The 13633-nt window shown below is 42.3% G+C and overlaps 2 long non-coding RNA genes across 2 annotated transcripts; both read left to right on the top strand.

The window, feature by feature from the left end:
- Positions 1 to 373: 373 nt before the first annotated feature.
- Positions 374 to 4088, top strand: LOC130210447 (uncharacterized). Its single transcript, XR_008834809.1, has 2 exons — positions 374 to 750; positions 3928 to 4088. It is a non-coding gene; the product is annotated as an uncharacterized LOC130210447 (long non-coding RNA).
- A 2565-nt stretch (positions 4089 to 6653) lies between these two features.
- On the top strand, positions 6654 to 13142 carry LOC130210451 (uncharacterized). The gene is made up of 2 exons (XR_008834810.1): positions 6654 to 11944; positions 12755 to 13142. It is a non-coding gene; the product is annotated as an uncharacterized LOC130210451 (long non-coding RNA).
- Positions 13143 to 13633: the final 491 nt, after the last annotated feature.

The following is a 13633-nucleotide window of genomic DNA, read 5'->3' as shown; positions in this document are numbered from 1 at the left end:
AGGGTCAATTTGACCCGATTCAATATTTTATGTCGGCGTTCTTTCGGGTCAATTTGACCCCAGGCTGTTTTTCACTGTGTCAAACTACTTTTTTTATATATTTAAAGGGCTATTTAGGTAGTCAACAAACAAACATAAAGTACCTCACACTTAAACTTGGAAAACAATATTAATTCTAATAATTTTCTGGAGGTTTTAATTGCTGGGGTCAAATTGACCCCACGGGTAAAATATGTCAGTAAATATAAAGGTAACAGGAGGGTTAAACATTGAATGGGTCAAATTGACCCTAAGATAACAGGAGGGTTAATATTTAATAGCTGAGCGGACAAAGTGTGCAGCCTGTGTTAACAGTATGTGCGAGGTCATTTGGGGTAAATACTATTTTCCTTTTGGTTTCTGATATAAAATGAATCATTAATGTGGCTTATCTGAGACAATTTAAAGCCTTTTCCTCACTAACATTCTGTGCTGCCCTGGAGCAGGGGTTTAAACAGAAGTAAAGCAAATACCTATTCTGTGACTTGGAGTAGACTTCTGTCGTCATCACTTTACATTTCCATCACGTTGATCTCTGGACACCATGTGGGACACAGATCTCCCCTCTGAGAAAAGGAACCGCCTTTGTTTCACCTCCTCCAGTGGAAACCAACACCTGGGAGCTCTTTGTGGAGGATTAATGAAGTCCTTCATGCTTTGACTCAACCAGATGATAGGAGGCTGTGCTGATGGAGCCTCAAAGAGAGACAGGTGTGTGACTCAGTCATCTCAGACCGGACGGCCTCAGTTCACTCAGTAGCTGCTGGTGCAGGCTCGGACACAGAGAGGTGATCTGTGTCGAGCTTTTGACTTTTGACTTTTCTGAGAGCCCGATGTATAAATAATTTGTAAACACAAAGGTGGTGCCTGGGACTTGTGATAATATAATCTCATGTGATCCACAGAAGAAATTTTACCAGCAGAGTTGGATATCCAGCAGTAAATCATATATTTCTTTCTCTGGCTCTATTCATTCACTGAACTTAGACAATTGAAATGCTCGCTGTGCCTCATTATCACCGATGTGGTGGAGCGTGGAGGTTATAGTGGGACGAGTCTGACTTCCTGTTCACAAAAGAAGACACAGTCTGTTTAAGGTGATTCTTTGTCTCAGCTTTGGGAGCCAATGTGGTACTAGTCAATAATATCTCCCGTAAAAACAGGACTGGTTTTATAACCTACAACAACAGTGGGATTTAATTACGTTATTCTACGAATACTGCTTTGTGATGCATCTCGCTGTTACAGCAAACTTGCACCGCATCATTTCCACTAGATGGCTTTCTTTGCTTTGTTTCCACGTTAAGATCCACTCTAATTTTGTTTGGGATCACATATGTCTCTCTCTCCCTCCCTGTCACTGTTTTTAAATGTAAGCCTGTGCTCACAGTATTTTTTCGAGAGGTTCATTGAAGTGAAGCTTGGATCACTTTCCTCGTAGGAGGTTTGGATGGAGGCACTGAGGGGTAGAGAACTAGTGGCGTGGGGTGGACACCAGTTTACGAGCATCTAATTGTCATTGAACTAACAGTCCGTAATGAATGGGTCTCTTCCACCCTTTGGGGGCTGCGGGATGTGATGGGTGGTCGGTTGCGTTGTTGTGGCCACCTGCCACCTCTGTCATCAGTATGACACCACATCTAGGCAGCACATAATCTCCCTTGGACACTGGTCCATTAGCTCCTATTACAGTGTCATTGCACCGCACTTGTCTGCATTCCAAGAACCATGGCAGGGAAGGAAGTGTTGTTTCTTTTCTAGCATCTAGTATTATGTGTGCTTCTAGCATTTTCTTGTGTCATCCTTTTGTTTTGGCACTGGGTCGCCGAAGAGTAATGTGTCTGGCTCCGTTAGGGCAATCATTTATCACAATTTGAAACAGTTTTTAAAAAAGGAGGCGTGCAAATGTTGGGGAAATGAGAGTGCCTCGTGGCAGCTCTGTAGCATGAATAAGTTAATAGGTTCACCTGACTACAGAGGAATGTAAATGTTGAATTTAAGTGCTCAAGAGAACTTCAAGCAACTTAGGAGTGGTGGAAAATGTTTCTTGGCTTTTCTAAATTCATGTTTGCCTCTCAGTTATTCTGTCTCTCGCACACAGATTCTTTACCAACACGAGATGTGTGATATAAGATCTTACCAGCCGAGGAGCTTCAAACATACACATGAAGACAAAATAGCATATAAGGGCTGTGCTCTCAGGGAGTCTGAGCAGCATAGCTGTACATGATGTCAGCTACCGCTCAAAATGTGTGTCCTCTCTATGAGGACAGGGCTTGTGTGTGTGTGTGTGTGTCCATTTGCTGTACAATTTAAATTTTTCTTTCTATTTAAGAAGTCTGTCAAATGGTGTGCAAGACAATCAGTCAGTTTGTGTGTCTCACTGTGCAAGCGCGTTTGGATGCCCGGCCTCGTTCCTCACTCTGCAGGGTGTCCTATTGAAGAAATAGATCGAGTGTGACATACTTTTAACTCCACCCTAGGATGTATATAGGGGCTCTATTAGTTATCCGTTACTGGAAAGCTGGAGCGCCGTTGTCGCGAGGGGCTAAAGCAGCGGGCTCCGTTGATTGGTGATTAAAGGATTCCAACACTTCAATCTCTTCCTTTCACACACACACACACAGGTACACACTCAGACATACACACAACTGTTATTGTCTGAGAAACGGTACTATACACAGTATGCAGTATGGTGGCGATATACATTTTGAAGTTAGGTATTAGCTTGGAGCTAAATGGAAACATTACACACAAGTAGTGTTGGACACAATTAAATCAAAACTGCTTAACCTGCTGGCGGACGGAGAGGAAACGTCAACCTGTGTGATAGTTTCACTCATGAAGTCTCTTTCTTTCAACCAGTTCAGTCCCAATGTACGGACAATGTACAATCTTGACCTTCATTTTGATGTACTTCTTACCAAGGATAGTTCAGTTATTCTTTTCTTTCCATAAGTCATAGAAAAGGGGGACAGATGATATCATGGCTCACTGTAATATCAAATCAATAGGAAGCAGGAGGATATGGTGTGGATGAGGCAAAAGAAAGGGTGAGAGGATGAGGTCAGTGAACAGCTATTAACGACAGTGAACTGCTGTTCTGAGGTAACGTCCTCACACCAGGAGGTGGAGATCAGTGTGTGCACGGCAAATAATTGCTCACGTGTATTATAGAGAGACTGGAAGTCCAGAGACGTGGATTAAATGTGTCGGCGTGGAGTAATAATGAGCGAACAACTATAAAACAATCCAAAAGGACTCCGACATCCATATTTATAACCTGTATGTATTCTGACAGTAATTGCTGCTGCGTCTTAGCCAGCTCTTTCACGTTGCAACAACCAAGCTGTCCAAGAGGATTAATATCCTGCGAGTTCAACGCGTTTAGATTTTTGCCCTTCCTTCTCTGTCAAAATATCTAAAAAAATATAAAACCTGTTTGTTTTTTCCCTCATTGTATTTCTGGTGAAGATCTCCATATCTCCCCCAGTCACACACACACACACACACACACACACACACACACACACACACACACACACACACACACACACACACACACACACACACACACACACACACACACACACACACACACACACACACACACAGGACGCTTCCCTCAAGTCCAACCATTTCAAATACAAACTTAATGAAACGCTGCGTTGTGCCATTCACAGACACCCACTTGGCGGATTAGTGGCAAAGAGAGGAAGCCATGTTTAAACAGCGGCTAATCCGTTAATTGAATGCAGATTTATTCAAGCCCTGAGCTTGGACTGGATTTAACACACTCTGCTGGGAGCAGAATGAGGGGGGGTTGCCTGCCAGTGTGGGTCAGAACAGGCTGCTGCATATTGAAAATTGATTCTCATCCCTTTTTAGGGAACCGCTGTCACCTTATTTCCTGCCCCGGCTGTCCTGGTGAGCGACGCTGGGATCACCCTCACATGCTGTCAGCGCTGACACGTCCTCCTGACTGAACTGAAAGCGACCTTCTGTATCCCTGTGGCTGCGTAAATAAATGTTACATTGAAACAATCCAATGATGCCTCAGTCAATTATATCAGGTTTCAATCACTGTTATACTGCTCACCCTTCCAGCCGGAGGCACAGTGAGGAGTGCAGAATGTGTTCTTATACACACGGCTTCATTATCATTCTGATACTGCTCAGATATGTTTAAGATGATGGCAGACATGCCTGAGGTGAGCAATGGTGAGTGTCTTTTATGTGCTGTATCCTGATAAGAGAGCTAGAGTCAGACACACTCAGTAAGTGTGGGAACCCAAGTGAAGTTATATAGTGTGTAAAACACAGCGTGTCAGCGCTTGATTGCTTTGAAGAATTTGATCTTGAGAAAGATAAAACGCGGTTTGCCATGAGTGTGTGTGTCAGCTCTGGGCAGTTGCAGGTCGAGTGGCTATTAAAGAGTCACAGGAAGTGACGGGAAACAAATACATTGTCAACGTGCAGTGGTGGTCCTGAGAGCTCATTTCACTGAATAACGTGTTAATAGACAAGTACAATCCGAAGAAGAAAGACATCTTCACCTATCTGACAACAGTTACGAAGTATAAGAAGACGTGCTGCCGATATAAAGAACACAAAACAACAACACAATCAAATACAAGTACAGAAACGCTGCTAGTTTCCAACACAGATTTGCATTTCAGTGGCACTGGGATGGCACTTATTGTGGTGCTTGTGGTTCGACTGAGTTGAGGAAGTGTTGCTTCCTGTGTTCTTGTTGTTCTAGGTTTGTACTCTAGGTTGAATGCACTTATTGTCAGTCGCTTTGGATAAAAGCGTCTGCTAAATGACATGTAATGTAATGTAATGAAAGAAAATAAACAGAACTAAGTTTCCAGGGGAACCTTCAGACTGCAGCCTGAGTGAATACCGAGAATGGTGGAGAATACCGATGGGTCTTTTTCCACTGAGGGAATGGAGCTGATAGAGTGAATTCTTTTGGAGTGAGCTAAATTAACTTTTTAAGTTTGCGTACATCCCTTACAGCTCAATTCACACCATGTTTTGTCACCTAGCACATTTGGCCTCCGACCAGGATTTTACTGCAGGCTGCTTTTTTTTGGTCCAGGCAATAGAAGAGCTTATAATAGCTTTTATAACACCAATATAATGTGATGTCATGAGAGGAAGTGCCATCAATGGGAAATACATCCCCTCCCAGTGGTTGCAGCAGAGACTACAACCTATCATGTCAGCTGGTTAATTAACTCCAATTCCCATAGTCAGCCGGGCAGCCGGAGCCAAGGCTGCTGCCCAGCTGAAAGAGAGGTGGCTGATTACCCCGAAGGAGCTGGCATGAGAGAGAACAAAGTACAGGAGCAGGCGAGATGGAAGAGAGGGTTTGTGTTACGTTGAAAACAATGAACCAGAAGAAAACTGAGTGTTTGTTTTGTCTAGCGGCTTTTCTGCCGGAGTTAAGTTTATATTTTGCTAAATACAGAATTTTGAGTTCAAAACCACTGCTTGTCATACTGATTTGTGCACCCAAGCCTCACAAGCCGATCCTCACCTCTCAAGAAATCACAATAAGTAATAACCAACATTACCCTTTTGGTTATTTGAATGGCCAACTGCCATAAGAACGATAATTCCACTCCATTTCCAATGTCTTCAGATGGTCTGGCATTTAAAATAACACATAAATGTATCGAAGTAACATTAGTAATTAGTACTGTGGTTATTTACTCTGGCAACAATTAATATAAATCTTTAAGTAGTGTGACAGTAATATTCAATTCAGTTTATTTTGTATAGCCCGATAAAAAAAACCTTTCATAGGGAAAAAAGGGAAGAACACTTCAGGAGAGCAACAGTGGAGGATCAAGCTCCTTAAGATTCGACGGAGCATCACCAATCGAGGCTTTGTAGCTGAGGAGAAGAATTTTAAATGTGATTCTTGATTTTACGGGGAGCCAGTGCAGAACAGCTAGTACAGGAGTAATGTGATCTATTTTCTTAGTTTTAGTGAGAACACGAGCTGCAGCATTCTGGATCAACTGGAGGGACCTAAGAGACTTATTAGAGCAGCCTGATGATAAGGAGTTGCAGTAATCTAGTCTAGAAGTAACAAACGCGTGAACCAGCTTTTCTGCATCTTTTTGAGACAAGATGTGCCAGATATTTCAAATGTTATGTCGATGAAAAAATGCAGGAAAAAAATGATTTGCTTCACGTGGGAGTTAAAAGGAGAAGTCCTAATCAAAGATATATAATATATAGTGTAAGATTTGTAGAATGGGTCCAAACATCCATCCAGAACTGCAGACAAGGACAATTGTTAAACTCAGGACATAAAAACACATTAAGAGCTCCACAATATGAGGAAATGATGCGATAATGTTTTGGAATATTGCAATAACAATAGTAATAGTGATAAATAAACAGATATTTAAGCTTTTCGGCTGCATTCAGAATACTGCTAAAATGTGTTACTCTTCAACTAACTTAGCAATGGCCATGAATACAAATATACTGTGCAGCCCGAAAAAACACGCAACCTTCACCCAGCGCCATCTTGTGACTCCACGTGCATGAACATCATACTAACTAGACCAAGAGAGTGTGCTGGAGTGTGTCTCTCTCACACCTTCATCCTTTGACCAGTATTAGAGCTTTACGATACTGTAGAGAGAGAAACCAATTAAAAGATATATAAAAGAAAGAGAAGAAAACCCTATTCTTGCTCCCATGCAAAGACTGAAAGCACATTTCATGTTTCAGGGACTCATGTCCCAGACTGCCGGGATGTTCTGACACTCTTGTGTATAATATATAATGCCAGACCTTGGGAATTGGAAATGTCAGCATTTGTCATCTTATTTACCTTTGCGGAGAATCGTTTTCCCAGCCGACATTGTCGGAGGCCAAATAGAACACACTCCCGGCTCCTCAGAAGTATTGCCTTATTAATCATGTATCTTAATTTGCTAGCGTCCCCATGTTGCTCTTTTCTGCTTATGAGGTTAACGTGTGTTTGTGTACAGTTTGCAACACATTGCATTAATATGCCGCTGTGATTCTGGACCGAGTTAGCGCAGCACAATGATTAAAACCGTCCTCATCAGCAAGTAATACACCAGGGGATGCCAAAGTCATTAAAAGCTCTAATACTCTATAATTTCCTCCAGATAATCAAACTGAATAATGGAGTGGTGGTAAATGCCTTGGGCTGTGCTCTTATTAATCAGCTACTGAGGGCATGTATGTTTGTGTGTGTTTGTGTGTGCATGTCTGCAGCTCTTCATGCATGTCACATAACAGACAGCTAAATAGGGAATCTTCTCTTCTCAGATGAATCACACACTTCTATTCCTCACAGCTACCTTTGATCCGGGCTGACGTCCACACTTTCCTCGATCTTCGTTTTTTCACAATCGCATTTAACCTCAGCTAACCCCTGTGCTGCTTCACTTCCGCTCACAACTGGCCCAGCCTGCTCCGTTTGCCTCCTAACATGATCGGTGGTGGATAACCGAGCAGTAAGCTCCATTAGCTGGCCATCAAAATTTGAAACCCATCCAATTTCATCTCAGAACATTGTATCCTAAGCTTCAAGGATCATTTTCTTATTACTATTTAAAGTCAGTTCAAGGCATCAGATTGAGGAGAACAAAACGACAGAGAATTGATTTTACTAAACTAATTGGGTCAGAGAGGCTTAGTAAAATGTGCTTTGTGCTTTAAAGACCCGTTTCCAATTGAAGATGGAGCTGTTATCACTACACATGACCAGTAAAAGGTCCAAGCTTTCTGCAGGCCCTACAGGGAAATAGTCCGGTGAGAGCATGATACCACCAACTGAAACAGCTACTGTACATATCCTATAGAAAGCTGCTAACAATGATCTGTTTGGGCATGTATTTTCCACACTAATTGATTGGATTGAGGCATTTCTACAGTATTTACAGATGTCTGTCTACTAATCTAGTCTAGAAGTAACAAACACGTGAACGAACACATCGAAACAGATGTGCCTGATTTTTTTAAATCTTACATAGGTGGAAAAATGCAGTCCTTGAGATTTGTTTTATGTGGGAGTTAAAGGTCAGGTCCTGATCAAAGATAACTCTGAGATTATTTATGGTGGTACTGGATGCCAGGGCCATGCCATCTACAGAAACTATATAATTAGATCATTCATTTCTGAGGAGTTTTGGGCCGAGTAAAATAACTTCAGTTTTGTCTGAGTTTAACATCAGGAAGTTGCAGGTCATCCATGTTTTTATGTCTCTAAGACATGCTTGGAGCGAGCTCGTTGGTTTACTCCTCACAGAGAGCTCTACACAGCCTGTGAAAACATTTGGAGGATGTCTTTTGTGGCTCTGGAGGGGCCGAAATCAGAATAAATTACGTCGATGATGTCATCAGAATTATCTTTGAGACAAACATTTTTAGGCAGGAAGGTTTCTGATAAAAGATTAGTTGCCATAAGAGTGGATTTTTTTGAGTTTGATCCTTAGTATGGCACTAAAGATATACCATATACCAACATAACATTTTGATTTTTTCCATTCTTTTTTAATCGTTCCTCAAACTTGCAAAACTGAAATTGCTGAAGTGCCCTTTAAAAAAAAAGCTTTTGTCCTTTCTGTCTGAATATGGTGAATTGATCACTGAATAAATGGGTATTTTTAATCATCTGATTTGGCTCTAGTATCTGGTTGCCACTGGATAACAATGATGCTATTTGGCATTTTAAGCCAAAAAATTTATGCTAAACCCTGTTGGTGTCAACAAACCCAGTGATGTCATCGATGCTGAGAAGCTCTATGGTTGTCTAGTCCAAGCAAAGCCTCCTATGTATGCGAGCCAGGCTCCTAGTGATAGGATTTCACTCTGTTGCACAGCCCGGACCGTTGGCGAAGTGCAGTGACAGTAGGAGTAACTAGTGTCAGGAGGATAGTGTGAAGTGGAAAATGTCATTGCTATTTTAAAAAGAGTCAATCTATCAAAGTCTAAATGGCGCAAAACAGAATAATCATAGCTGGGTATTTCACCTTTCTTGTCTTTTTGGTATAACAACTCAGGCAGATTTTGGCAGTGATCCGTGGGTACATGAGAAAAGATTGCAGTAAGGCATTTAACCCTTGTGTTGCCTTCGGGTCATTTTGACCCGATTCAATATTTAACCCTCCTGTCGCCTTCGGGTCAATTTGACCCGATTCAATGTTTAATGTCGGTGTTCTTTCGGGAGTCAACAAACAAACATAAAGTACCTCACACTTAAACTTGGAAAACAATATTAATTCTAATAATTTTCTGGAGATTTTAATAGCTGGGGTCATATTGACCTCAAGGGTAAAATATGTTAGTAAATATAAAGGTAACAGGAGGGTTAAACATTGAATCGGGTCATATTGACCCGAAGGCGACAGGAGGGTGAAACATTGAATCGGGTCAAATTGACCCGAAGGCAACACAAGGGTTAAGAGCCATGCATTCTCTCTGATCCTCTGGGATAGGGACACATGTTAGCCTTAGTTACTGTGACATCAGTGAAGTGTTGGAGTGAGATTGTTTCATTTCAGGTGGAGCTCAAAGGAAACTAGGTTTATAGGTATAAGTAGTGAGTGGAAGCCTGAAGTTCAGTTACTTCCCCCACACTCCACCTTCAAGGATAGACCTGGTCAAACCTTTCTCTGACATGTTTTAGCAGCTGCACAATTTGCTGCCTCAACCCAGACACCACCTCTGTGGAAAGTGAACTTTGTGGGGCTTGCGCTACATCTGATAAGATAATCTAATTCTTGGAACAAATGTAAGAGGGCGGTTTGCCAGGGCCTGTCGAAGAAAAGAGAACTTGATAGAGAACTGAGGATGACAGGCATTAGGAAATTAATTCCCATTTTCGAAACGCTTTGTGTATTTGGGATGCCTTGTCAATGCATAAGTGGAGGATTATGGCCTATAGGTCATGGTGGTGCAGGATTCTTTCCAAGCAGTGAGTTATCCTTGCAGCCTCTGAAACGAAGAAGAAATGGGCCTTAGGGAAAGAGCAAAAGAACAGCTTTTATATAACAAGTTTTAGCCTGGATAGAAGTGGAAAGCATGTATCTACCAGTGTAGTTTAATAAAGAAACTAGAGGAGGATAAATAGCAGGATAAAGGGATGACAAACTCTGGTCTGTCTGCATGCTCTACAATACATGTATTTAACAATTATGATGTTAAATTTTATTTCTTACTGTATCTGAAGAGAAAAGAAACAATAGCATGCTGTCACCTTTACCTCGCGAGTGTGACAAGAGCCGTCTCTCCTTCAGATCTGAAGACAAAGGGCACAAGATAGCAATATTTGCCATCTGTTACAGAAAGGAAAAGTACAAGTCTTTTCCACACAAGCACTACCAATCACATCTGTGTCTTAGGAGAGAGGTGTTGCCCGGGGCAAAAGAACAGGGGATAGAAGGAAAGAAACACGGGGCATGAAGCAAAGACAGCAGGAGAGACGAGACATCAATGCAGGAGAAGTGGGTGTTGAGTAGAGGAGAATCCCAGGGTGACCACCTACTCTGAATACTGATTGAACAAACTGGAAATCGTCTGGCGACTTAACCGAGAGGATATATTGAGGTCTGAAAGAAGAACAAACTATATTTTGTATTCACTCTATCACTTCTAAGGCAAGCACCAATGGCCACAGCACAAACAATGTGTTCATGGACTGAATCTTAACCAGTTACCTCATAAACATTGCTTGTGCAACTGCATGGAAATGTAGAAAGTGGAATTCATAAAAAACCTAAATGGCAAACTTAGACTTTTGTAGCATTCTGTAACTCAAATGTAAGGATTTACCCATTTACACTGTATGCTTCTTGTGCAGATCTTATCTTTTAAAAAAAGCTATGTATGAATGCATCCAGATTGAAATCGAGAAGTGCTTTGAGACTAAATGAAGCCAGATATTGAAAAGGTTTAAATACATCTGTCTACAAGACACATATGTTTACTCCTCCCATAGACTAACTATGTCACCTAGTAGTCCAGAGACATAGAAAAACTGCCACCACCTCCCTTTAGACTGAAGAAGGGCCTCGGAACAGCTGGATGACAAAAAGGGGGGTTGCATTCAGATATATGATCTGACCAACAGAGAATCAAGCCGGCCGTCCTTTAAAAGCTGAGTGAGCGTGCTCACTAGTTGCTCTGAAGGAGTTCCAAGGTTCAGTGGCTCATCTTGGAGAGACTGTTCATAGAACAACTGTTATGGGAAGGAGGAAGTCACTCGCAAAAACTCAGATGACATCAATGGTGCAATTTGCCAGAAGGCCCATGGGAGACTCTGGAAGTTCTGTGGTCTCATCAGACCGACTGAGCTGAAAGAAGTTTTGTTTTCCAGCAAGTAAAAGAGCCTAAAGAAGCCAACACAGTACAGAGATGGCTTCAAAACCATAACACCATTGTAAATCCCTGGCACTTTAAGTTGTTCATCTCGTACATGAGTGCTTTCTTTGCTGTTTTCTTTTTGCAGATGACCATCAGGACACACAAGTAGCCAACATACGCCATCGCTTTATTCATGCGAACAGAGGCCAGGCGTCCATGTAAACAGCTTAACCCACTGCAAGTAACCCTAGCTGGAGTCTGGCCAACTAGTAAATGTGATCACTTCAGTAAACATGAGTCAGTTGTCAAGTGTGAAATCCAGACACATGTGGCACACATGACTGAACACACAGAAACCCTAAGAGCTACTGCGCCGATGCTCCAGCCGGGCCAGTCCAGCACTGTTATTGTGTCCGTGGCCGGGGGAAGCTCTCAGCTCGCTGGCCTGCTCCTGCTCCCAGCAGAGTGCTGCGTGTTAAGCAGAAAGCTACTGGAGGATGAATAAACCCAGGACTCCCTGCAGGCTGTTGCTTATTAAATGGTAAGTGTTATGGCTCGGCCCGATGGGCTACAAATATAGGCATTACCCAAGAATGCTGCGTGTTGTCTAGAACTCATCACACTGTCACTTCCTCTTAACCAAAACCGAAGTCTATCATCAGCAGGTTTCTACTCAGCTGGTTCAAGGCGGAAGGAACAAACACCGAGGCAGACACAGGGGGAGTTCAGACTGGGGGAGTCATTGTGTCTCTGTCTATCTAATATTCAGTATGTGGAGAGGCAACATGCAAACTGGGATAATATGGAGCACAGCCTGTAGCTACAATACTGTTGTAGAGTTTATTAGAAACAAGCTTCTCCAAAGAAACATTATAAAAATAAGATGTTTATGAACTTTTAAGGGTGTTTGAACTGGAACAGAGGGTCAGTTAGCGGCCCATAAAGAGGTCACATTTCAGGTGAAGATGAAATACATGATGGATTGAGGGGTATTAGATCCTCATTGTCTGTGATGCAATAGGTTACTGGTTTGCATGCACTCCTCACTCATGTATTACAGAGTGTGTGTGCATACATGTGTGTGTGTGTGTGTGTGTTTGCAGGGGAGGTCTAGTTTGTCTGGAGCTGTTAATCTCTTTAATCATTTAAGTCTGAAATATGTTTCTCTCTATTCAGCTAACCCATTTTAATCCAGACAGGATAGACAAGCAAGGGTTAATCATATTAGTGTAATCATGCTGACCACCCGGGGGCTAGTGGCTTAGCTTTGAGTGGATTTTTGGACGCAGGTGCTTACAGCGCCGGAACCTTGTAGGATGAACCCTAACATGGATCAGTTTCTTTTCCACAGGTCCCTTAAAGCCCCCGACCTTTCACATCTCTGCAGCACACGACGCGGAGCACGGCGAGAACAGAACAGAGCAAATGGCCTGTGAAGAATAAAATTGTTGTCAAGATCTGGAGTTTTCATGTCTTGTTTTGAAGTCCCTGTCTCGTTTCCTCTATTTCCCTGCACTTCCTTCCCTGTGATTGTCTGTGTTGTTCCTGATTATTTCGTCCTGTGTGAATATCTAGCCCCGCCCTCATTGTTTCCACCTGTGTCTTGTTCCCCAGTGTATTTAGTCTGTGTCTACTGCTTGTTCGTCGTCAGATCGTCTTTGTTTCCGTTCCGCTGCCAGACTGTGGTTCTGCTCGGCTTTATTAAAGACCTTTGTTAATAAATCTAAACCTGAATCTGATCCTGTGTGCTGCTTTTGGGTCCATGTTTTGCTCTCACCATAACACATTTTGACATGTCAGAGGCCAGGGTTGTGGTGAGGTCAACAATTGTTGTGATTGCAATAGCAGATTGACATGATGTGCTTTATGAGGTTTTGAGAGTGGTTGACGAGGGTAATAATCAGCAACGGGGTTATCTCACTGCAGAGAAGCAGGACTTTTTTAATGAAGGGGCCATTAAAAGGATCTACACCTGTGTTTGAGCTATTACCACATTTGTTTCCACTCTCATCTGCACCATGAAACGGCTTGTTACTCTGTCTACTTGCAGTTCCTGTTCACATTACACAGAAAAAAAAACACCTGATGATGATTGTGTGGTCAGTGGAAAGGGGAGGGGCCAATATTACTGATGATTCTCTCGATTGTCCATTATCTGTGTGAATATCGGAATAATCGGTGCAAATCTAATCAATCATGTCTTGATGAATATGGATTCACTTCCCACACA

This window comes from Pseudoliparis swirei, chromosome 3 (assembly GCF_029220125.1).
Source record: "Pseudoliparis swirei isolate HS2019 ecotype Mariana Trench chromosome 3, NWPU_hadal_v1, whole genome shotgun sequence".
Taxonomy (NCBI): Eukaryota; Metazoa; Chordata; class Actinopteri; order Perciformes; family Liparidae; genus Pseudoliparis; species Pseudoliparis swirei.
The sequence above is the reverse complement of the archived record's forward strand: the minus strand, read 5'-3'. Positions and strand labels throughout refer to the sequence as shown.